This window comes from Sylvia atricapilla, chromosome 11 (assembly GCF_009819655.1).
Source record: "Sylvia atricapilla isolate bSylAtr1 chromosome 11, bSylAtr1.pri, whole genome shotgun sequence".
NCBI classification, from domain to species: domain Eukaryota; kingdom Metazoa; phylum Chordata; class Aves; order Passeriformes; family Sylviidae; genus Sylvia; species Sylvia atricapilla.
The window spans coordinates 10,228,376-10,252,625 of record NC_089150.1 but is presented as its reverse complement, the minus strand read 5'-3'; the positions used below and the strand labels follow the sequence as shown (position 1 = coordinate 10,252,625).

The 24,250-nt window shown below is 41.4% G+C and overlaps 1 long non-coding RNA gene across 1 annotated transcript in view; it reads right to left on the bottom strand.

The window, feature by feature from the left end:
- Positions 1–16,009, bottom strand: part of LOC136366162 (uncharacterized) — a 43,465-nt gene extending 27,456 nt beyond the window's left edge. Inside the window, exon 1 of the long non-coding RNA XR_010744474.1 lies at positions 15,599–16,009. This is a non-coding gene — a long non-coding RNA (uncharacterized lncRNA). The remainder of the gene's footprint in view (positions 1–15,598) is intronic.
- Between the last annotated feature and the right edge of the window lie 8,241 nt (positions 16,010–24,250).

The window sequence follows — 24,250 nt, the reverse complement described above, 5'->3', positions numbered from 1 at the left end:
TATAGTTATCTGCTGATACATTAAAAATATTGCTGAAGCTGCTCAAGTGCTGCAGCAAGGTGCCTGGATGTAAACAAGGAGCTGGACGCACCAAGGCACAACAAAGGGGATTGCTGGGTCAGGAGTGCTACAAATGGCTCAGTTGTAACAGTGATCTCTCAGTGGCTGTGTTGCCACGTGTTTTTCCAATGTTTTGAATCAGCCTTTCCAAAGAAATCACTGAACATTTCTCTTGCATGAGCACAGTCTTGGCTTGACCACAGGCCCATTGGCCTCCTCTGGCTGCTGGTCCTTCACCTTCAGCATCCTGCTCGTTGTGCATAAGACAGATATTACCAAGGAGTATTTCTCCTTCACAGGGGTGGGGAACAGCTGTTGCTCTGATTTCTTTGTAACTGGGCTTTTATGTACCCAAGGGTTGTGAAAAAGAGGCTGGAGCATGACTTTTTCTCATAGCTCCTCTGGTTTCAGTTGTCATATCTATGAGCAGAAGAGATCATGCCACACATGCCCTCTCAAATCCTGTCAGCTGGGGAATAGTGGGATTTTTCAAGAGTAGGAATTATTTAGTCCCAACTTTGCCACCTCACCAGCAATGCAAATATCTGGTACCCAAAGGCTATTTAGGAAGAAACTTGTCATGATAATGACTGAATATCAAAAACAACATCTTATGACCAAATATTATGAAATCATCAGATTAAACACAGAAAAAATAGCAGAAGTTGCCAGGGCAGATTCCTCCTTTGCTTTCATATGACTATCCAATCTACCGCGACCTGCCAAGTTGCTTTAAAGGGTGTTAGTGTCTGAGCTCAGGACATTAGTATTATAGCACCTCTCTGCATTTGCTAGCATAACAACAGTAAGGAAAGCATGTACCAGAAGATTGATGCTGGTAATGTAATTCACTATTATGGCTCTTTAGAGACAGAATTCACTGTAATGATATTCTCTAAATCTTGAGAAAATTAAATCTAGTAGACATTTAGGATCTAGACAGGGGGGGGTTATTATTACTTGTTCTGAGAAACAAATATCTCCACTTCATGGGAGCTGCCTGACTTCATCACATCTGACAAGGAAAGAGTACCTGACCTTCTTTGCAAGACACCTAAAGCAGAGATTATCCTTAATTATCCTCAATATTTGTCCTATAAATTGTCCTTGGCCGTCAGAGGCATGCCCTGGCTTCAGGAGCAGAGTGCCCTGGAAGCACACTTCCCAGGGGTGGCCCTGGGAGGCACTGTGTGCCTGTGCCAGCTGACTGAGAGGCACTGCAGGGTTAAAATCCTCCCCCTGCTTCCTCCTTCTTTCCAGAGATTAGTAAGCAAGTTGCTGAGCTTTACCACAAATAACCTGTAACTGTCACCTGAGGTCTTGCTCCAGGTGCTGCTGCTCCGGTCAAGAACAGGGCAGGAGCCAAGTCTGCCCTTTGCTCTTGTGAACCAGTGGGGAAGAGGGATGGGTTCTGTGCCTTTGCCCAAGGTCCAGGTAGCAGGGGTAAGGAGGGAGGCAGTACTAGATTTCTCCGATTATCCCTTGCCTGGGTGGAGAGTCCAAGTTGCAACTGAGTAATTGCAGCCACCCCAGATAGCACCTTCCTTCCTGAAGCTCTCACAAAGTGTGATTAATTACATGATAAGGATAGAGAATGGGTTGCAAGTGAGCAATAGCTTTGTGCAGGGGTTAACTGTGTGCCTGTGACCTTTGCATGGCCCAGTGTTGCTCATGCTCTCCAGCTGCCACAGACACATGAACTCCAAGACCCCACTGATATTGGGGGAAGACAGAGCCTCTTGAGATCTGTAAACCTTTGGATTTGGTGTTATAATTCTCTGGAAGTGCACTGTAACTTGCTTTGCTTTCTGAGGTTGTGGTGGGTTTAGAGTAGAAGTGTTTTCATCTGCCACCACCAACCAACCACACTTGGTGCCCAACACGGATGGAAGGTAGGGGACAGGCAACAAGAAGCAAATATGTAACCACAGTCTAATGAGTTGCAATCATGAGGGCTATATCATCATATTGATATTGATAATTAAGATTATGAAAATAAGGAAATTTGTTATCTTAAAAGGTATTCCAGTCACTAGAGAGTTTGGCTTGACACATTTAGTTTCTTTTGTGATAGTGTTTTTCCTTATTGTAGAACTGTCCTGACAAAACATCCTACTTATACTTCTCATACTTATGCGGATATTATGCAAATGTCCTCTCCTAAACAATCATGAAAACATCTTCCCTTTCGTGTCTGGAAATCAACCCTGTCCTGATGGAGCAGAAAGTCCCATTCTTCAGAGCCAAGGAACAACAGTTTTATTATAAGTTTACGTAACTTGAAATACGAAAGGGCCCTAAAATTTGCAGTGTGGAAAACTTCACATTATAAACCACCCAGGCTTCAGCAGAGAGAACAATTTATCCAGGTCATATGACTCCGTAGAGCCAGGAAACAATGCACATCTCTCCAGCCTTTCATGAACTTATTGGTCAATGTGATGAGTTTCTTAAGAAATAAAATATCCTGTCATCACCCAGGAAGAGGTATTTTAGACCAGATGTAAGACATAAACTTAATCAGAATTTACCAATTTCTTCTGCAAGTAGAGTTGTCTGGTAGGGAAGGGGTTTTCTCACAGAGTAGTTCCACCTAAGTTCAACTGAAGTCTGTATAGTCTTAAAACATTCAAGTTGTACTATTCAGTCCCAAAATCCAAAATCCAGCTGGCAAGGGCAGAGGGAATTCCTTTATCTCTATGAAGTAATCACCATGTACCCTGAAGCATGAGGTAATCTTACTAGGCTACTCAATTTTTATTAAGGTCCAGTGAGTTAATTATACCAACTTGCACTCTTTTCTTTCTGAGGAATTCATTGAACAATTTCCCCAAAGTTTGCTAAAATCTACCTAGCTCAATGGGTAATGGTAATTGTAATCTACTCCTCTCAGTTTTACTTGTCAAATTTATTTTGCAGATTGTCTCAATATGCAAGGTGTTGTAAAGTCCACTTCTGCAAGGCCAGCTAGAAATTGCCTCAGCTTTTCATTATTGGGAAGAAAATAGAAAGTATAGGAAGTCTTAAAAAAGATGAGAAATGCATTTTATGCTTTCTAGTGCTCTGGGACAAACAGATTAGTTTGTGATCAGGGTCTCACCCTTTTAAGTAGCCACAACATAGAACTTAAGAGGCAATATTATTTACAGTGAATAAATATCCCTTTCTAAGTATTTGCGAAATAAAAGCAGAGGCCAAAGAAAGGTGACTTTTTCTTGTAGTGCAGAGAAAGTGGACGAGATCCCAGGACTCTGATGTATTTGTCTAAGTCACCAATTCAATCAATCCTAATACAGCACTTCATTATCACTGCTTCCCACAAAACAGTTCTGCCACTTCCATTCCCCCTGCTGGGCAACCCTTTGGGAACCAGCTGTGCCAACACTGTGGGCTCAAAAGTAGATGTCCCACAGGGTGACCAGTGCCTGTGAGAACCCACCTCCTCTGTGGCCCCTTGAGCTACTGGCTCAGCGGATGCCACAGGACAGGTTGTGTCCCTCAGAAGCGCAGATCTGCCCATCCTTGGGTAGATCAACACAAAATAAATCAACACAAAGGAGAATGTGAGGGTCCTCATGAGGCATTCCTTGGGAACAGGGACCACAGCCCAAGCTCTCCTCTGTCTGAGCTGAGTCCTGGGTCAAACTCCAGGACACAGGCCCTTTGGATCAGCTCGATGTGCGTGCGCTGGCAAAGCATCATGGATGCTTAGGCAACTGTTATCAGATCTCTGTTTATAAATACAAGATTTTGAATTTGGCTTGAGTGCTTAAGCTTACTAGCAGGCAGGCTTCCCCCCCAACAAAAGCACAATAACAACCAGAACGAACAATCACTGTTTCACCTCTCCCACATTAGCTATTAATAATGTTAATTTACTTCCTTTGAGAGATACCATATGGTCCCCTTCCTGATCCCTCTACAGGCATAAGAAAAATCTAAGGAAATTAGAGAGACTCCATAACACTGATGGCCACATCCAATGTCTTATCAGGCTTCCTGTTGTTGGGAGTATTGTTTTCCTTTAAAGATTAATATTTACAATGGTTACTTAGTTATCTTAGTTCATTTGGTGACCATTAAAGATTCCAGCCCTGAATGCGATGAATGAACCTCCTTTTATTTGTCCTTGATGACTTATTTGTCTTGTGCCTCGTCTGGCTGAAAATCAAGGAAAATAATTATTGGGTTGGGTTTTTACTGCAATTTCATATGCAGGCTCAAAGTGCATGTTTCTATTTGTTTTAGAGTGGGAGGCCTTACCTGCTGTTTCTGCTAATGTATGCATATTTAAGAACATATGTTTTCTGATTAGAAGTGAAGTTAAAATAGGTATTTTCACCTATTTTTCTTAAGCTGCATGCCTGGTTTGAGTACTCCTTGGGGGAAAAAAAGAGGATGTTTCACATTTCATCCACAATTGGATGTACAGCAGCCATAAAGGGTCGCCAAGGGGGTCTTTGATGGGACAGAAAAGGCAGCATGTGCACAGGCTAAAGGAACAATAACCCAGTTCAGAGCCTGTCCATAGTTTTCCCCTGTGCATCAGCTGAAGTTCAAGGGATTTCTCAGCAAGGGCTGAAGACATAGTCATTTTTCTCCTGTGTTTTTTAATAAAAGCCCAAAGGCAAAGGAGGAAGCAGTTGCTCTGTGTGACACAGATGGGGATCTCAATCCAGCTGCCTGCTTGCAGAGCTACAGAGGCATTTCTAGGCATGAGGGATTTTGAAGTCACCTTGAGTTTGTTTTATTCCTGCTAAAGTGGAGTACAAAAATATCCTTATACTCACAGGGGTACTAGACCCAGCCCAGTTCTCTGGAGGACACCACCAGAGGAAAAAATGGTCCATACTATCAATTGTTCTAATTTGTGCCATGTGCAACATTAGTGCAGGGGTGAAGATAAGTGCATGAGTTTGTTCTGTTCTTCCCCTCAGCTAGAGCCCCACCTTGCCTTCCCTGGAAGCAAAGCTCCTATCAGCTCATCCTCAGCTGCTCTTAACATGGATTAATTTCCATCTTTGTGAGCAGAGTCCCTGCAAGTACACTTCTGGTGGTAATCCCCATGCTGGCCACCTCTCCATGCATCCTTCCTACCCCAGCCCATCAGTGTTTTCTTGAGTAAAGTCCTCAGCACCACAAAGGCCAGGATTCAGCCAGGTCTGTTTATGATGTGATAATCGTTTTGCAGCATGAGCCACAGAGCCTCACAAATGAGCCAGTTCTCAGGCACAGTTGTCTCCTAGAGAAAGGATAATTTATAATCATGACACTTCCAAGGTCTCTTTTTTTCCCCCTTCCCCCTCCCAGTCCTTGCTCTCGTCCCAACTGGTGACTATGGGATAGACCATCCCAGCATTTGCAGGGGGAGGCTGCTTTTCTGGTTTCCTTGCAGAATGCTGTCTCATCCTGGAACTGCATATTTGATGCACTTTTATATTGAACTCATTTGCAAAATGACAGATGTTTCTGATACGATAAGAAACGTGGCCCAGCGGCGCTGCAGAGCTGCTCATGTTCCTCACCTGAATCGCAAATGAGATAATGCTTTCTTATCTGTTAAAAAACACGAGCAACTGCACATATAAATAACATGTCGCCAAGTGCCAGCTGTTTGTGCCAATGACATTTTTCTTAAAAGAACAGCTCCCCCCATCATCTGCTTTCCCTCTTGCAGAAAATCTGGAGCTCTTCTGCAAGCACAGCAGAAAAGATGCTTTTTTCTTTTTTAAGCTGCAGTTATGTTAAAATAATTCCATATGAGCAAAAACCAGCTTTTATGACTAAGGTACCTTTTTTTTTGGGGGGGGGTACTTCCTCATCCTTTTTCTGCATCTTTCTGAACAGAAGAAAGAATCAGTGCTGCTTTCTGTCTCTTGGCAAATCATTCTTGAAGGCCTCACTGGCTTTCCATGATTTCAGGGCTTCTGTTCTGAATGGTATGGAAGAAAGTTATTTAGTGTTTAAATTTTTTTCTGATTTTGAAAATGTGAAAGAAAGCAGGAAATCACTTTTCTTAAGGTTTGTAAAAGGTTTTTTTGATACCTTGAATTTAGATTGAAGGTAAAACCACCTCTAAAATCCCAGACACAGAAGCAAGCAGGCCTACTCACTTAGTAACCTTTACTATCAATTCTTGCAGACAAGAGAACTTAAAAATCCTACCAGGTGAAGTTTGATATTCTGATAATTGATCTACTCAACATTTTATTAGGATAAAACTGAGCAACACTTTTCAGCATTTTGCCAGCTCAGGCAGGGATGTATTTCTGTTACGAATGACCTTCTGGGGGAACTCGACTGCAGGGGCATGATTCATTGGCAGCCTGCTGGTGACAGCCTTGTTTCTATTGTTTTAAAACTCTGGTTTCACATTTCTCCTGTTAGATAAGCTGCAAACATTAACTACACAGTGAGCTACAAATAAAGTGTGATGTAAGAATTAAGCCCATTATCTGATTGGCAGTGCAGGGCCACTCTTCCAGGTTAAGGGTTTGAGCAGAGGTTTTGTTTGCTTGGTTTTTTTTTAAAGCAAAACTTTGGCTTCTTACATTACTGAAAGCATTGTCCTCCCAAAAGATAAAATATTCCTTTGGAATCTGCAGTGTGTATATATAGTGTGAGCTATAAATAGCCTGGAGCTTGTTCTGCACAGTACCAGTGTACAGAGATATTAAGGACAGATTCCGATTTTTATGGATACTGCTGAGAAGAAACAGTCTGAAATGGTGGCTTTTAAATTTTATTCAGTATGTTTAGATTCACATCAAGATAAGCATCTTGCTGAGGCTTTTATATGTGTTTTAAGGAAGAAAGGAGTTTGGTAGCCTCAGTTTAATCTTTGTTTGAGTTACATATGAATTTCTGGTATTCTTTTTTAGGACTAATACCAAAGCAAATTAATTCACTCTTACATGAGGAATGGCTTGATTATCATGCTAGCTGAAAAATAGGTCTATATACTCCCACAGCTCAGCTTCTGTGAGTGGATGTGCATCGGGACTGAGAAATGGTTGCTATTCAGCTCCTTCTGATGTTAGGATAACTTTCAGCAATTGAATGATTTATGACAATGCTGATATTAATGCAGAGTATTCGACTGCCAGGATAAAGACCAAAATGCCTGATCAGTCCCTTTTTCTGTGGTATATGGTGGATATAGCCTGACATTGGAACCAAATTCTCTGGCTGAGGCAGTATCTTCCTTGCTGTAATGGGTTGGAGGCTGTGGGCAAGGGGACAACAAGAAAAGTACCTGTTTATTATGGATTATTGACCATGTGTTATGTCTTCTGCTGTAAAATCTTAACAGGACAAAGCATAATAATGTTATTAAGGGTATGTGAGGCAGGGTCAATGCCAGGGTATTAACCTTACTTAGCAAATTTGAGATAAATACAATACATCTCATGTTTCCACAAGGACTTTTACAGCAGCTTCTGATCATGCATTAGAACTCTCTGCCCTCTGTTGCATCCTTTCTTAGATTTGGACAGCAAGAAGAAGGGCTGCTTGTGCTATTAAAAGTGCCTTTTAACATCTGTGCAGTTTTGAGGCATCATTCTAGATTCCTAAATCATTTTTTCCAGTCTATCAGGTACATCTGGAAGAAGGAGTTAGGCCTTCCACACAGAGATGCCTGGTGGAGGAGGCTGCCGGGCCTCGATGGTACATGATGGGCCCCATTGGGGCACTTTGGGGTTCAGTTCTGTGGCAATTTGCTGTGCAGTGGATCACAGGATTCAGTGGAGCAGCTTTTACTCATACTAATGAATTCCTGGTGATTTTGGAGTGTTTGTTGAGGTCTGTGGTGATCTTATGCATCATAACTGAAGTTGTGTGGTTTCCTGCAAGGATGATCCATTCTATGAGACTTAATGCATCAGACTTCCTGGCCAGCTTTACCAGCCAGTTTATTTAACAGGCTTCTCAGTCACTCCTGGAGCAGGGCTTTACTCCTGCTTGCACTTATCCTCTGATGTGCTGTCCTGGCCACTCTCAGAGGCTGTAGAAAGTGGGCAGGAGAGACAAGAACAACCTCTTTTGTGTATTCCTTTCAGCTCATGACTCACTGCACACAGACCCTGGAAATGTAAGAAATGGAAATGCCATGCTGAAGTGCACTGCAGGCAGGGCTCATTGCAGACCCTGGGAAGCATCTCAGAGCTGCCTTCAAGTGCTCTAGTGCATGCCAGAAAAAGCAAAGGACCTGAAAGGACCCCAAAATCACTCTATCCCTCTAAAACTTCTGTGCCTCCTGTCCTTGCCATGTATATTCAGTTGGGACAGCTGGGGACAGGGAACTGTCTTTCTACATGTACACTGATGTTCTCAGGCCAGTGACAGGTAAGTATGGAAATTAGTAAAGCCCAAAGACTAGAAGCACACCAGTGCAGCTCACTCAAATCCCACTGCTGTGAGCTCCTTTCACACCCAAGGCACATCCCTACTGCTCTTCCCAAGTGGTGACTGAGCCCACCCTATGACCTCTGCCACCCCCTTGAGTTCAGCTCTGGCTCCACCAGTCCCTGTCTGTATGGTCAAACCACTCTGCTCTTCTGCAGAGATGCATTTCTTGATACAACAGGAGCTGGCCAGATAAAATCCCAGCCTTTCTTTTCAATTCTGCACCCTCATGTGGTAAATGTCTTTACTTGTGTTATTCCACTGACCTTTTATATTGGTAGTTCTTGTTAGCAATAGCCCAAGAGCTCAAACTTACAGGTGAGCGAGCACCTTTTACTCCTTAGTCTTAGCTCTGGTGCTGACTGTAGAAACCTCTGCCCCTGTCTTCAGCTGGTTCCAGGTAGAGAAGGGAGTTTGTGACAGGCATAGCTCTGTTATTTATCTAGGCTGGTCTGAGTATTTTCCCAAAGAATTTGTGAAATACCCTCTGAATGATCAAAGGCACAAGCATGTGACTCCAGGTCACTGGAGAGTAAGCTATTTAAAAAGCACTAAAAAAAAAGCAAATCTGAAAGACTATCTGTCACTAGAAAGCTCTTAATTTAGAGAAGCGTCCGTGTCATCAGTGAATATCAGTCATAAGGCAATATTGAAGGAATCCTCAGGGCTAGCACAGGTCCCACTTTTGTGTGTGACACATGGATAGTGCCACACTGAATGCAAATGTGTTCACATACAGTTCAAACACCCTTGGCTTGCAGTCTTTTTTTCTTTTCTTGCTCCCGTCTGTTTGACCCCTGCATCACTGGGCTGTTTGGTTGATTCGTATAATCTTGTGCACTATCAGTTTCAGCTTCTCTGATCTTGTTTTGGCATCTGTGCCTTTCAGCATCTCTGAAGAAGGCTATTGTAATTCCATGAGCCTCCACTTTTGTAGAATCATTGTAATTTCTCAGATGCAGATAAAATGTTTCTATCTTTGGGCCTGAAGATTTGGTGTCTCAGATGAAATTGTTTTATCATCATAGAGTATAGTTAAGCTTCTTACTTTGAGAATTGGTGGAGTAAGGCTTGCTGCTCTCATGGCAATACCTACTTGCACTTATTTTCCATGTCTCTGTTTCTTGCTGGGTTGGTTTAGGGAATAATATTCCAACAAAGGGCAAGAAGAAACAAACAGTGGTGAATTATTCCCTTTGCACTCCTTTTATTTTGAAGAGTTCATCTCCTTTCAAGGACTATGTGGATTTTTCAGTTTCACAAATAAGACCTTGTCTAGATCCTTTCCTTTGACAGGTACATGATAAAATAGGAAGCCCTATGAACTTTCTGACAGTTATTCTCACTTAGAATTACACATTTTTTAGTGAATTCCCTGCTGCTTTGTAGGATTATTTCACCAACTGGTTTTTTCCCCTCTACAGTTTTTATGGTTAATGGACACACATTCAGAACTGATAAATGAGTAAAATGAGCAAACATTATTATCTTTCCTGGAGTAAATTGAGCAGAGTGTGTCCCCTAGCATCATTTTGTGTACAGTCCTTGGCACTGGGAGCCACCAAGAAGCTCTAGCTCAACTCTCCTCATTCAGCTCCCTGAGAATGCTGTCAGAGTGGCCAGCAGAGTTCATTTTAGACTTTCTCTTCATCCCTTGCTCTGCAGCTGTTGTGTGATTAGCAAGCAAAGTTTCTCTTTCTTCAAAAGCACTTTCATCTTTTGAAAACCTTCCCAAGAAACACCCCCTTCCCTAAATTATTCATGTTTAGGGTAGGCCTTCTGGTACCCTGAGGTCTAAAATACTTATATTGATGATACCTGCTGGAGTCTTGTCTGTGTTGGCAGTGGTAGGAGAGACCTGTGGACCTTTAATGACATGAAACACCGTGGTTATACGTGTCTTTCAAAGCCAGGATGGAGATGCAGCTGAACTCCGCTCCTTTACCCTTCAATACCTATTTTTTCTAAAAAATATTTTCCAGTGTCATATTTCAATGGATCAATAGAGCATATGGCCTTTTTACTAAAAAGAAACAAACCTGAAAGTGCCTTTGACGAGATTAAACCCACGATCTTCCAACATTTGCATGTGCTGTTTGGTTTCTTTGGATCAGCAAGAATAACCCAAAGATTAATATTAGCTGAATAGTCTTGTAATCCCAAAGAGAAGAATTTTTCCCAGTGGGAGGAGTCTCTCTCTTAAAAGGGCCCTTTGTATTTTCTTGGATGTTTTACAAATGCTGCACCTGTACATGAGAGCTTCATCCAGATATGAAATACACACTTCAAAGTGTGTTTCCATACACCCCTGAAACAAGAGCCCCTGTGCATTTGATAAATCAAATGGGAGTCTGATCTGATTATACAAGTATCATGTAGCTACAATGGCTGTGTTCTAATTAGTTTTTCAGCCATGAGCCTTTGATAGCAGCCCTTTTCTTCAAAAGAAGATTTTTATCTCCTATAGTGGTCAAAATATTTTTAGTTGTCAACCTGTTTACTAAATTCCATCTAGCCCATGCGTATTTACCAATCCTTCTCTAATGTGCATTAACAGGATGAATAAGATTATTCTAATTTTAGAATCTCTTTTACATTTAACATTCAGTTTTTCCTTTAGGTAGAACACTATTCATGAAGACACATTTTCTAAGGTTGGATGAGGTTGGATCAGTTTTTGCAGATCTCAGATCAGTCCAGTGCTCTGTCCTCTCTGGCAAAATTTTTAATTCCCTCCTAGCTGAAGCAAATCCTAACACATAAACTTAAAAAGAATGCAACCACAACCAGACAATTGCCCACAAACCTTGAAAGTTCTGTCCATCTGAATCCCCCTGACTGGAACTGGAGATGTCACAGGCAGAGATATTTCAGGTACACTCAACTCAGTAGTAATAATCACACCAGCTTCTCAAGTTCATCACTCTAGTCCATGACTTTGACATCTCCAGCAGCTTTCTATTTCATAAAGTGAATCAGGAGGCAAACCTGACCTCTGTGCACTCTTGTAAGCACAGAGTGCCAACAGAAAACAGGAAGGAAGTGAAAACCATTTGCAATTCAGTAAGGACCTGTAGCCCTTCTGCAAGTGCAGTACAGTGACAAGCAAGTGATGATGTCATGCGCATCACAGGAATTTCTCTGTGCTGATGATGTGCTCTGATGTTCACCAGGTTTCATTCTAACAAATCGTGACTTTGTTTTTCCTCACCTGCTGGTCTGCACTGCCAGGCCATGGCATTTGCCCTCATACTTGAAGGAGAGAGAAGCTCTGATGTTGGCTTCAGTGATTGCCTTTCATGCTGAAACATTTTCAGCCTAATCTCTTTTATTGGCAGCGTCCAAAGTCAGATGCTTAAACCTCATATGGAGACTGAATAATTAGAAAAAGGGATTGTATCCAACTGCCTCATGTACTCACGTGTGCTCAAGTGGTGAAAAGTCACAAATGTCTTTCTTCTCTCTCCCTCCTTGACTGGTCTTGAATAACTTTATCCCTCTCAAGTGCAGGGGTGGTGTTGTGTCCTTTCATACACTTTAATAACTGGTTTCCCTTAGTTAATACTCAGTATTACCTGGTTTCCCTTTGACTCGAGATTTATATTTTATGTTTTCCTGAGACAGGTATGAACGCTGTCTGCACCCAGGTGCTGCTGCTACTGCTAAGCTTCCACTTTACATTCCCCAAATTCCAGCCTGGTGTGTCTAGGCAGACATCTCTTGTCTGTTTAAATTGAAAAGCATTAACACTAAAATACACTGAGGTTAAAGAAAAAGTCAAACAACTGCTTTAGGCTTCAAGTAAGATTGTACCAGTTGAGAGAGATTTTGTGGGCAGGAAAGCTAAAGGAATTGGTCTGTAGTGCAGGAGCAGAACCTTCTCTACAGAGACATGTAGGCTGAAGAAGGATATGATGTGAAAACAAAAGAAACAGGTTGTTGAAAAATGGCCAATTATTTTAATTCCAGGGAAATTCCAAAGCAGGACTTGCTGTAGCACATCCAAACTGCAAATGTTCTGACAGTTTTAGCATTTTTAGTGGTGTTTCCAAGATGTGGTGTTTTCAAACCACTGTTGATTTTCTGCCTCCCACCTCCCTTTTATCAGCAAGCAAAGATGACAAAGCAGAGTGGGAAATTAGAATATTACAATGTTCACTACCCACAGAGTCTCGATGACCATAAAGAGAAAGACAACCAGACATGCAGAAAACCAGCTGTGAGAGTTCAGCTGCCTGCATGCGTGTGTGCAGCAGAGAGGGTGCAGGGTGTGGGGGATGAAATCGTGTCTCTGCATAAGGAGTGGTTTGGGAACAGTAATTGTTACATCTGAATGATCGTGACATGCAAGCAGAGAAAACAATGATGTTTTCAGGCTCTGCAGAGAAGCAAAATCTTTGCTTCTTCCAAGCACGGCTGAACTTTGCAACCAAGAGCTTAATGCCATACCAGGTCAGTTGGGATATAATTGTCTCTAACCAGAACAGTCCAAAGTTGGAGTTTGCTATCAGCTGGCTGAATGACACCCAGAAATTCTTTTCAAACTTACAAACAAGCAAAGAGACGAGTTTGAACCTGAACTCCAGGATGATCACACCCCTCAGGAGCATAAACAAACATGGCACTAGCTGGAAAATTCCTCTTGAGGCATCATTTTTGACTGATCCAGAAGAGACGTTTCCAAAGTTGGGGTCGTGACCCAGAGGAGGGCTGATGGAAGGCAGGTCACGAGCCCGGAAATGAAGATGGGAGTCGACAGGCTTGGGAACTGCTGATGGAGGCAGATGAATGGTCACGTCAAAGGGGTCCCCCTGGAATACCCTTTTTCCCCTCTCCTGCCTCAGAAACAGTAACTAGTGAAGTTTAAAGCTGACGAGACTGCCTGTTTATAGCACACTGCTGTATTTTTACAAGTATCCCTGGAAATGAGCCCAAGATGATTAGGGAGATGAGAGCAAGGAAAGCTCTTGAGAGAAGGATGTGGGACAAGGAGAAGGGGATGAGAGGCAGGTCTCTGGGAAACAGGATCTGCCAAGAAAAATAGGATTCATCAGTTTCAATGGGAAGAGAACAGAGGCTTTTTAAGGTTGCAGTGAAGTTTTAAAGTCTACTTTGAAAGGTCAAATTCTTCTCCCTCAAGAAGTTTGAGGGATGTACCTGTGCTCTTTCCCTGTGAGAAGCCCCTGGTGCTGAACTGGATACCTTGGTGTGGGAGTTAGCACAAGGTGGGATTACTGTTTGCCCAGAGTAAGGTCTGTACAGCTAATATATAGACAGAATAAGATAATTACCTCTAAGTGAGTCTCCAAATGGCCTCCTTTACTGTCCTTGTGTTTCAAAATCTACCAAAGCTAGGCCCTGCATTTATGTGTGTTAAAAACAAGACACTGTTATTGGGAACTTGGGTGGTTTACTTTATAATGCTCATACAATGGAAGAAAGTGGGAGAGACCAGAAGATTAATGTAGCTTACATTACTAATTCTGTATCATAGCATTATTAAGAAAAGCATTTTAAGTTTTAGTAATGTCATCTTTTGTAATACCAAACTGGCTTCAATACAAGAGAAGCATCAGCACTGTGAAATGGATACCTTGAACCATCCCAGGGCATGGAGGAGACAAGCAATTTTTGGCAATTAGGAGGGAGTACAGCAATAGCACAGGTTCAAGCCAGGGGTGGGAAATGGGCCTGGAGGGGATAAGCCAACAGAGGCCATCATTGAAAAGCAAACATTGGTCTGTGTGGTGCAATACGGAGCTGTGGCTACGTGCTGGGTACAACGCAGAGGTAAAGTCAACATCGCTGTGTGCTATTTATTTAGTAGTGTTATGCTGAGAAGTGTTCACTGACAGGAAGGTTTTTGTAACCCTGCAGCTACAGGGTCTCCTGGGTGCTGTCTTTTAGGCTCAAAGATGGCCGGGACGAGTCCTGCTCAGGGCTGAACAAGTTTCTGTGAGCCACAGGGCAAGGCAGAGCCAAGTTGCCTGTCCACCCTCATTGCTACTGCAGAGACTGAAATAAGTGCTGGAGAGAAAGGAGAGGTGAGTGAGACCCTGAGAACAAGGAGAGGTAGAGTTTCTTGAGCTTTAAATCCACTGGTGGGGCAGACCTGGGGACTTCTGCACAGGGAAACACTCTGCCTCTGCTTGTTTCTAGCAAGTTAAAGACTTTGTAATAATTTTCATGATTAAATGAATTCATGTCAAGCATGTACAATTTCAAATAGCAGCTAATTGGTCAAGCAAGTGGTGCCTAATCTTACATTCTCTGCTGAGGTCCTTGGAAGCTTTTTTCCTGAAGGCAAGTATTTTAGCAGGATGGTCCAGACTGAATCTGCAGGTGAGATTCAGTTAAGGCTTTTATATGCATATGTCCTAAGTGCCAGCCATAGAGATTGCTCACAGTGCTTCAGGTGTGGGCAGGTTAATGTGGAACCAGTCCATGTATCCAGTTCATGGTGAACCACCATGGACCAGTCTCCACAGGTTTCTTTTCAGGATTTAAACCAAAACTTTGGTTTGTTTGAGAAATTCAAAGTCTTATTTTCATAATTACCTTTAGTTTTGGAGCTGCCCTTAAGGTGATCTGAAATCTACTGAAACATGCTGAACCCTAAATCAAAGGTTTATGTATTTCATGTCAAATGCACAGAAATCAAGTATGATATTTCTGCGCCGATCATGTGGAAGTTCATTTTAATTTCCAAAGCATATTGTATTTTCTTTTAAGAAACTGATGAGTTCTGTTTAATGCTGAGGTCAGAATATACAGTTTCAGGCTGGCTGTTTTTTTTTCACATCAAAGCATGTGACTTCTGTTTCCAAAACATTTTTCCCCAAATATCTTTTTCCAGACTGGAAAATTACCCATGGGAAAATAGTACATATCTCATCATAATGCTTGAAATTGTCATGACTTTCACATGTGACTGGTGACCATGTAAAGTAAAGAAAGGGTCTAATGTTACAGGATCTTTATGGTCAGTTTGTGCCACGATTTAAGTATTTGGTGCCTTTAGTGAAGTAATAATCTAGTTCTATGGTTGACCCGGTCCATCTCTTCAGGTACACCTAATCTCCAGTGTGCTTCAATCAGTAGGTTTATTTGAGGTTTTTTTCCTTGATACTACCTGAAAACATTTTAAGGTATATGGCATCCTTCTTGCAAGGAAATTCTTCAGGAGACTGTCAGGAATTTCTGATTCTTACATGCAGTCTGACTATTCCCATTTAAATTCTTCCTGTTACTGCTGGTCATAGAGCTCACCTCTGTGATGGCATCCTTAAAATAAACTGTTATCAATTTCATAAACCAATTGTTGATACATAAGGTAAGGGCTCATTCCTGTCCTCCTACTGGAGCTCCTAAATACCAAAGGGAATTCTTCCTGAAAATAAAAATCCAGCGAAACAAAACTTAACTGGTTTCAGCCTATTAGAAATGTAAGCCTTCAGAATAAATCCTTTACCCAAAATAAAATTCTCCCAGTTGAAAGCCAGGCATGATAAAAATGCTAGATTAAAACAAAAGCAAGCAAACAAACAAACAAACATGAAACCCATGAACACAAATAAACAGATAATGGGCTTTTCTTGCTGGAGGCTGTTACAGGGCAGAGCTCTAGAAATAGATCAATTCACTTAAAGAAGGGCCTTTGGATTATAAATTTTCTATTTGTAGACAGCAGACTCTCCTTGTATTTTTATATTAACAGGGTTTCTCCTAAGGAGCTGTGACCTTTAATCTCATTATGTATGGATCTGTGTATGTGAATGTGACATATGAATTTGTTACCAAGATACTATTTGAAGCAAACATCCTAAGGCCTTCAAAGTTGGCAAGTTGATGCTGATTTCTGAGTCATCCCAGCCTAAAATACTATTTTGTATTTTTGCAACATTTTGGACTGCAGAGAGAACATCAGCCATCTTACCTGACTGATGCTATCACGTGCTTTCCATTATTTTCCTAATGTGTGTCCTAGAGACAGCCAGACACACACATCAGCCTGGATACAAATGGCACTGCAATTGAACGGGATTCAGTTTATCAGAAAGGTGGATCAGCTCAGTTAACTATAGCAACTTATAGCAGGATAAGGACTTGACAGGTTCTTTCAAGCTTGATGGAATTTGCATCACCTCATGGGTTGCTTTCCTCACCTTCCTTCTTCCCTGGATATTTTCATCTCTTCTTGGCTTCTACAAACACTCACTGCTACTGACAGCTTTCTCTGCTGTGCTGGTTCAGCGCTGGGGCTGGGCAGAGTCGTGGCTGATCTGGGCATGGGCAGCACAGAGACCATTTGTGAGATGGGCTGGGGGGCTCCAGCCTGTGCCACCGTGTCTGGACTCCCTTGGTTCTAATTTACATAGTAGTGACTACTAATTAACAACCTGTTAGCTAGTTCTCAGAGTTATTCTGGAATGTGGCCTTTAGTAATAGAGGATTGATAAATGGCAGGGGATTCACTTCCAGTCCTGCACTCACTCCAAGAATCCTTTAACAGTCCACAATATCTCTTGGTGCTGCATAATATCTATTTCTGAATTCTAGCTGCAGCTGAGCCTTTCTTTTTTAGTCCTGCTGGAGTTGCTGAGATTGTTTCATCTGTCAGGGGAGTATGTTCAAAGAAGAAATACTAAAATATGTTGAATAAAAATATATTTAAAGTGTTCTTCCCTATCTGAAATACAATTTCTCAAGATCTTGCAGTGTCTGTAGCTTAGCCAGCTGCAGTATTAATGGGACTTTATGAAAAAGTGCCAGAGCCCTATAACTTTCATATAATTAATGAATTATAGATACTACTCTCAGCACAAATTATTAGCAAGATTTATACTGCATTCTCTTCACGAAGAATGAGTCACTTCTCCCACACTCAAAGCATGCAAAAATTCTCAGGGAAAATGCAGCTGAGTACATTTAATTATTATAATTTCATTTAGCTATTTTTTGGGTCTGATGACAATGTCATCATAAATGAAATCTAGGACATTTCATACCTTCATGCCAGGAAGCTATCCTTGTAAAGGGAGGACATAGCAGTTATAAATTAGTATAAGTAATGAAAATTATTTCATAATTTTTTTTGTAGAGCAAAGTTTACTCTCCAGTTTTTTGTAGAGCTAAAGTTTACGAAGTAGTACTTCACTTTTATTTTCCAGCAATCCAAAAGTGAAACTATTAAACACATTTGCAAGCAGAGGAGCTGACCTTCATGTGATTTCCAGCAACACTCCATATACAGAATTGAGATAATGAAAACAATGAAAAAAACTTGCCATTACAAGTCTCCTGAAGCTGGCAGGTGTTATCTCTGTGTAACCATGCTCCCATATGTATGGCATAAGGCACCCTTCCCTTGTGTTCCAAGAATTTATATTGCTGAATAGTTCGGAGAAGTCAGAGTACTGAATCTTATGTGTGGTAGATGATACTGTGGGGACTTTGGAAACTCACAATGACTGTATGCAGTTGAACAAAATGTACAACCCCTTGTGCAGCTAACTTTTAATAGCAAAATAAATAAGCAAACCTGGGGTAAATAATTGTGTAACACAAGTAACACATTTACCAGGACCAAAAAAGTAGATTCTAGGGGAGGAAGGGTCTGCATGGGCTAAGATCCTTGTTCAGCTGCAATGAAATAGGTTAATTCCTCCAGCTTAAGATGTTCCTGCTGCCTCATCTTAACTTGTTCCTGGTGTCTCTGAGCCAGGTTCTGTGTCCTGAGCTGCGTGTCCTGAGCTGTGTGTGCCCTTTTTCTCTGGGTACCTATGAAAGCATTACAGAGGAGTTTGTGCAGCTCAGTTAGACTTATCTCTTTTGCTGACTTGCTAGTATGGTTAAAGGAGAGTTTGGAAACTATGAATAGAATCATTATTTCAAATATGGTCCAAAAGTTTGTATTTTCACAACTGTGTCTTTTCAGAGAAGAGAACTGAGCTAAGTCAGAATAAAAGCAATTGTGGGATTTTTGGAAGGGAGTAGATGGCACAGGGGAAAGAAATGTGTTGCAAGTGGATAGATCCACCCCATGGGTACCATATATTTTGAAATCCTTGTGGTCTGGATAGTGACCAGATAGATTTTTCCGCCTGAGGCTTCCAGCTCCACCCCACTGAGGAAGGATTTCCTGCTGCTGTGGAGCCCAAAAAGTGCCTGAGCACCCTGAAGTCTCTCTGTAACTCATGAACACAAGTACAATTAAAGCACCTTTACAGCAGAGTGTTTGCAAAGAGAACTGGAGATCACTGCTGCCTATACCCTGCTTTTCTGCAGGCTGCTGTCTTGATACATTTCTATATCATGAAATTTCACCAAAATCCATGTTCGAAGTGCAGATTTTCTCCAGACAAATTGTGGGCTGATGAACTCTGCAGAGGTGGGAGCCTGGGCCTGTGCAAAAGTGTCAGCATTGACTGCTGGTTGCAAAATGGGATCTGAAGTACAGGGGTCTGGAAGGCAGAAACTTTGTGTAATGTGGCCTTTCTGTTCTTATAATTAGGATATTATTATGGTTGAGCTCTTTCTTTCATAGTACACTCCTGTGATGACTTCCAACCATATTTCTTCAGAGATGGTCTGCAGCCAGTTATCCAGATAATGAAGAAGGGCAGGGAGAGAGGGAAGATTTACCACAGCTAACATGAAACATGAGCCTGTGAGACAGTAACTAGTCAGTGTGTCCATCCTTTAACATGCAGAAAATGCATCTCCTTAGAGCCACAGACAACCTGGGACTGCTGTAAGCCATAAGCAGGTGAGAGTCTCTGTCCTAGCTGTGACACTGCCAAGGCTGTAGGAAAAGACAGAATGGGCCAGTCCATGGCTCATGTAATCCATCTATGGATAATCAGACACTGTCTGACATGATTTGATGGTTCTCCTTGTTAAAGTTTCCTTTGCCAGTCTGACATGATGAAATTCCTGCCATTTACGTTGATAGTTTTCCTTATTCTAATTAGTAACTGGACTTGGAGCACACCTTAGGATCAGCTGAGCTATATAATATAATATATAATAAAGATTTTTTAAATAAAATGCAGGAAGTGGAAAGACTGTACAAAACTGCAGAGTGCATGGCAATACAGCTCAGTCATCTTTTGAAGATTACTTGACTTCAGTGAAAAAGGCTTGTCTTCCTCTGGGTAGAGACATTCTTCTGCTGTGACATAATCTCACATTTTATCTTTTATCCCCTTTATTGTTTCTGGGAAAATTATAAGAGAAGGATAAAATACCCTCTGGTGACCCCTACACCTCCAGACTCCTTAGTGCCTTGTGTCTTTTGTGACAGGTAACTTCTAATGAGTGTTGCTGGAGGAGTTTCACAGTTCCTGTTAAAATGATTTGTTGGCTTTAGGACTTCAATTTGCAAGATGGAATCCCTTACCATTTGAGAATATGCAGACCCTTCAAGTGGCATTTAGCATTACCTTCAGGATCAGCCCCTTGCTGCTTCATCCAGCACTATTGATGCCAGTGGAAGTTTTATCCTAGATTTCAAACCTAATTGGGCCTGAGATCCTTTCATCCTTTGGGCAGTTAAGATGCTTATGACCTTCCACAGGGTCTGTAGACATGGCGATGGAGGGTGGGCTGTGTGCCCCACATGGTGGGAGCTTTGCCCTGATCTACTGACAGTTTTAGGTTTAGATGTGGTACAATCAGTGAGAGTAATAAGCCGAAGTTGGAATAGGCACAGTGAAGGTCATGGCAGTGAGACCAAGGTTGCTCTGATTTGGCAGGTGAATATCCTGATGGCTACACTGAATAAATAGTGAGTCACCAGCTGTAGGCTGGAAAGACGAAGCGAGACATTAGAAGGATGTGGCAGTGGGGAGACCTGGAGAGCAAGCATTAGTATCCCTAGTTCATGCCCAGAAGAGTAGAATAGCTTGTCCACTAGCTTAATTGGTTTTGGCAGTTAAAACACACTGGGTTAAATCACTGAGAAGAATATCCAAAAGAAAAATGTTGCATCAGTTATTTTCCTGATCATTTGATTGGATTTATTTTTATTTATACTGGACAAAATAGGGTTGTGATGTCCCATCTTTAGTCTGAATGTCTTTAATTTGGATGTCCATTTAATTCGGAAGTTTTCCGTGATGCCAGTGAATGCTGTTGAATTATAGTCATGACTTATAACCAAGTATCCTTCTTGCTTCATGTTGCTGACCGCAGTTTGGGTTATGAAATGCAAAAGAATGTTAAAATACAGAGTATTTTTCTATGTGGATTTTGTTCACTTTTATTTTTAACAGCTTGATTGGAAAATGAAAAGTGTCAGTGATGCCAGCTTCAAGTCTTTAGGTGTAAGTTTGCCTTTGAGCCATTGCGTGGAAATGATTATTTGCTTTTAAAACTGACAGCTGTGGATTTTTTGTTCCTTTTTCTTAATAATCTCTGGGGAAATATGGCTTTACATAAAAGGCTGATGTATGAAAATATAAAGCCATGGCCAGTTTGGGATGATGACATCTTTTTCATGTGTTGATAACTTTTTCAGAGAGCAGCAGCAACAAGCTGAGCAAAGGTTGGAAGCAGCATTGCTGCTTCTGTTTCCCTTGAATTCCTTTCATCAGTCCAGTGACTACACAAGTCCTGATGACACATTTCTGGGTCACATGTGCCAGAAAGATGGGCTATATGGAGATTCATGGCATGGAAACTATTCTAGCTCTAGACCGGTTATGTATACTGGTTTCACACGTGCTGTAACTGTCTGTATTCCTCACATGGACTTTATTAATAGACCAAGACTGAGACAAGGATAGCCAGTCACATTGCTCCATATGTAAGTAAAGCAACAGAAATACAGTGTTTCTTGTTCCTTGTTGTATTAAAACTGCAAATGGCTTTTTAGAATCATAGAATGGCTTGGATTGGAAGGGACCTTAAAGATCATCCAGTTCCATGCCTCTGCCATGGTCAGAGACAGTTTCCACTATACCAGGTTGCTCCAAAATTTGTCCAATCTGGCCTTGAACACTTTCAAGGAATGGCGTATCCACAGCTTCTCTGGGTAACCAGTACCAGGCCCTCATCACCCTCAGAGCAAAGAATTTATTCCTAATATCTAATCTAAATCTCTCCTCTTTCAGTTTATTATCCTGTAAGGCAGCTTAGACCAGCACAGGCCCATTAGGAAAGGCAGGGCAGCAAGTCAGAGCACAGATTACCCAAGCTCAGCTGGGGGCTGCAGGGGAGAAGCAAAGACATGAGGGTGCAGCATCCACAGCTGGAGAAAGAATAGGACGACCAGATGAGTATTTAAAGAGCAAGACTCATGCATGACCAAAGTGAATGCTTGTTTTGTTTTTGGTCCAGTGGAAACTTTGCAATGGAAGAGTTAGATAGCTTTCTTCCTTTGGCTCTGCCATCAAAGGGATGCTGCTGCCATTCCCAGCCAACTTTCTCACATTCAGTGGGATCTAGATTTCTCTCTGCAGGATATTGCTTTGGTTAGGAGATCTGAGGGAAAAATGCTGGAACTGTAGTTTCTCTTTATTTGGATTTTTTCAGGTTCATCAGTCACTTCCACTGCAATTCTTTCAGCTAATGGTAGTAGCAAGCTGTTGTCCTGGTACATGGTACATTAAATAGAGTTGGAGACACAAACTGGAGTGGTTGAAGATTGCATATCCAGTCCTCTGGGCTCCCACCAACAGGAAAAACTGAGAAATGTGTCTAGAGAAACTTGATCCAAGTATTTATATTCCTCAGACATCGAATAAAACCACCTGGACGAAAAGAGCTTTCATTAATGACCCTCCTGTGTTAATCATAACCAATTAATTTAATATTCAGCAAAATAGGGAAGTATGGAAAGGTTAACCCAGTTTGACACCTGTGATGAGTATGAACTAAACTTCAAATTCCAAAATAATCATAGCCTGGGCTATGCTTTAAGCTTCTATTTATAGCTATGTAAGGGATATCTGACATGCTTCAGAGATGTGGCGAGTCCAGGTGAAAACACAGACATCAGGTGCTGACCATTGAATAACTTAAGGTAAATTAAAAATGAGAGCTATTTTACAATACAGGAGGGTGAACTTTGTCTGCTAATGAAATTATTACACAAATTATGTAATAATTCACACATTTTCATTTGAAAAACAAATAGAAATTCTTCAAAGGTAAAGGAAAGGGGCTTCAAACCATCCTAAGAAGAAGAGTGGTCTCACATTCAACACCTTTTATATGAATGGGTCATCCAGATAATGTGTACCTAAATGACAGCAAGGAAAGGAATACCAGCAAGCTGGCAGAGATGACAACTAGGAATCCGGATCAGGATTTCTCTCCCCAACTCTGTACCTAACGTGCATTTTGACCCTGGTAACTTTCTGATTTTCAAGCGTCAGTCTAACCATGTATTTAAGAAGATAAACCAAAGTGTATCCTGTGAGGATACTGTAAAACTTAGAGGATTTGGAGGGAAGAGATGCCGAGTGTAGTATTATTCCAGCTGTATTTTTAAAGGTTTACTCTCAGAAGAAAATATGTATCAGATGTACAGTTCAAAACATTCCTCCATTCCTAAGGTTCAAATGATGGACATAAATGAGAAAAACTATTTAAGTGCAGAGCAGGATACAGCAATAGGAATATTGCATTTCCATTTGCACTGCAAGCAAAGAATTAGTCATAAATGTGCTAGGCCTGCACAGCTTTCTATCACATTTATGAGGATGATTTACCTCCTGCAATCAAAGTTAGCCACATTAGTGGCTAAGAATGTTTACTAAGCTGTAGGGAAGAAATCAGTTTTAAATTCTACTGATTTCTTTTCATCTGTGTCTCAATTAAACACTCTACATTAAATTCCTGAAATTTCTATGCTGCTACTTGTAATGGGTCAGAAATGTCAGAGTATCCTTGAAGTGGAGCACTCTTCTCCAAGGCACTCTGCATAGCTTAATTAGCACATTTATTTCTTTCCCTGTGCCTTCTCTAAGGGCTTTCATTATGTCAGATGCTTCCAGTTAATAGAAATCAGAGCCAGAAGTCAACTGATGAGCTACTGATCACTCAAGCTAAATGTAATTTAATGCAATAGTTATCTAAGCAGTTTGCAAAGCCCCTCTGGGGACTGTGTGTGCAGGGATGCTCCAGGATGTACATCCCTACAGACTCTGAGAAGTGCAGCACAAGACATATGCACATCAAAGGGCCTGATCCTTCAATGGTCCAAAATCATCACTATTGCACTTTCTTTTATTCTGCTGCAGCAAGATATCAAGCAAACAAGCTTTAAAACTGTCAAAAATTAGATTTGTTTTGTTGGTGTGTAATCGGGGTTTTTTCTCAACAAGTAATGAGGGACCTTACCAATATCTTCAAGCAGCTTTGTTGCCTGGAAGCCCCAGCCTTGACTGTGTAATTGCCATAGCTGGACAGTGAGGGAAACGGTCCTCATTTTAAGTCCTGGAGCCAGATCATGTCTCAGAGTCTTTAGCTGAATGTTTTTCATCCAAGGTAATTTGCTAAGCACAACTAGTTCTGATACTGGCTAATGATATGTCCTTAATATACAAGTCCTCTAAAATGTTTGCCTATGAATTGTGAGACTTTGACCCTGAGATACCAGAAATCATTCCAATTAGACTAAACACACATAATTCACATAGTTCAGTATATGGTGAGGTCTCTTACCAACCCTTTCTGATCATAGCCATTATGTGAATGACAGCATGCGCATGTCATACTGAGATTTTTCCACTTGGCCTTTGTTCAGTACCAAGCTGATAATGAGATGAAAAGTGGA